Source organism: Rhipicephalus microplus, unplaced genomic scaffold (assembly GCF_043290135.1).
Source record: "Rhipicephalus microplus isolate Deutch F79 unplaced genomic scaffold, USDA_Rmic scaffold_183, whole genome shotgun sequence".
In the NCBI taxonomy this organism is placed as follows: Eukaryota; Metazoa; Arthropoda; class Arachnida; order Ixodida; family Ixodidae; genus Rhipicephalus; species Rhipicephalus microplus.
The window spans coordinates 207299-209421 of NW_027464754.1; positions in this window are offsets into that span (position 1 = coordinate 207299).

The window sequence follows — 2123 nt, forward strand, 5'->3', positions numbered from 1 at the left end:
TCGACCGTGCACCTCTTAGAGCGAAGACGGTCCACAATCGTGTCGGCTCGGATACGGGACTCGGGAGGACACGATGCGACACACCGTCTGCTGAGAACGTCACGGTCGAGTCGGATACGCTACTCGAGAGTGAAGCCGGTGCCCATCGTTTGCTGCGACGGCCACAGTCGGTTTGGACACGACCATCTGGACAGACGAGAAGACATTTCGTCCTCTGCCGAGAATACCGTAGTGTAGTCGGATGGAGAAGTCGAACGATGATGATGATATCGCGTCTGGTGCGCGGTGATACATTGCGTTGTGACAGGTCATCTGAGAGGCTATACGGATGTCATGCTGAAGTTAGCGGATGTTATGCGGACATCGTACTTGAACGGTAGTCGACTCGGATGGCGCAAGGAACTCTCGGGCAGAAGTAACATCGGGAGTGACCTTGCATCTTGGGCACCTTACAAGTGCGACACGGACCGTCTCCTCAGCCAAGGTTACCGGAAGTTGCGTGAAGGTTGTACGCATAAGTCACCACGAGCTGAAACGGGAGGTGTGTGCGAAGCTTTCTTGCAAAACTGCGTTGAGTGCAACGATCATGAATCCAGAGGCGAACAAGATGGACGTCATCTTGTGTCACGCGAAGATCGTATGAAGCCACAGGAAAAGTTATTGGAGGACGGCATGGAAGTCATTGCTGGAGAGAAGGCTTGCATTTTCCGCCTATCTGCGCAGGGCGCACCCTTCGTGAGACACCGTGGTGCATCACACTATGCGGGCCAATGTCGTTGGAGGACACGGGAAAGTCAAGTTGACGTCGTGAGGAAGTCGTCGAGGCGTTGAGAAAAAACAGGAAGTGTTTGCACTCGATGAGAAACTTTGCAGTTTCGCAAGCATCTCGTCGTGTTGTGCCACGGGCAATCGTCTGGACTTGTAATCAGAGGAAATTCGGAGTCGCCGGCAGTCGAAGCGCTATATACTGTACATAAGAGGCCGGAGCGTATCGACTTCGTAATAGCCAGCGCGGGATATCGGACAGTTTTGGTGCTGGTGATACCAAGCCCCTTGCGTACGCATGCTCTCGCGTTCCTTTGTATTCCAAGCGCACCCAAGAAGAATACAAACGAACGCAAAGGCTCGGGCACTTAAGCGGCTTTCGAGCCCCGACACTAGAACTTGTTACTCAAGCTGTCATGGAAGATGTCAGAAGAGCCGCAAGGATCTCCAAGATGCTTCCAACTTCTCGCGAATAGAGGGGCTTGATCTTTTCGTCAATGGCGTCATTTAATTCGTTGTCGTGAAGGCCACTGAAATATCGCGAAGCACACGGGAAAGCTTCTAAAGACCAAACCGGCCCGTCTTTGTGGCCTTGCGTTTGACATCGGTGGTGGTGACCTCGTCGTTGCGTGTGATGACGTGTGTGGTGACGTCATCGGAAGCGGCGTGAAATACGTCACGGTCGATGTCTATCGGGCTGCAGAGGCGCGGTGAATGCCAGCGAGTGGGTTGGCTTGTCTGAAAAAGTCCCGCTTTGAAGCTGTGGTTGCCGGTTTTTCAGGTTTAAGCATTGGCTTATTTGTCTAGTTTTACCACACGTGATGTCACTTTAAGGAGGAGCTTAAGCCGCATAAGGTACGAAAGGTCCGTGCATTCGGCTGATGCCTTTGCTCGTTGCACATTCGAATACTTTCTTTCATCGCATCCGAATAATTAATGTCCTCTTCCAAAGTTTATGACGGGGTGAAGAACTTCGGAAAACGTCATTTTCCGCTGGCAGCAGCTTCTCTGTTCTGACGTTTATGCACGACGGGGCTCAATATGAGATTCAACACGATGGCCATGGTCGAAGGGTCCCCACGCCTATACTGTAAACTCAGGAGAGGGGAAACTGATTTTTCAGATACCAGTAGCCGCATTCGTGTTTACGTCACTGACAACTTTTGTTGTTGTTTTGTCTTGGAGCCATCGCGCAGTGCTGTCACCGCTTTGATCTCGGGCAGCATGTTGCACATCACATTTAGGGTGACTCCACCTCCAACCATGAATATTCACCAACCCGCAAAATGGGCCGGAGTGACAGTGTTGCATTTTTGAACTGCGTTTCTCCATGGGCCGCTGGGAGAACACGAGGTTGC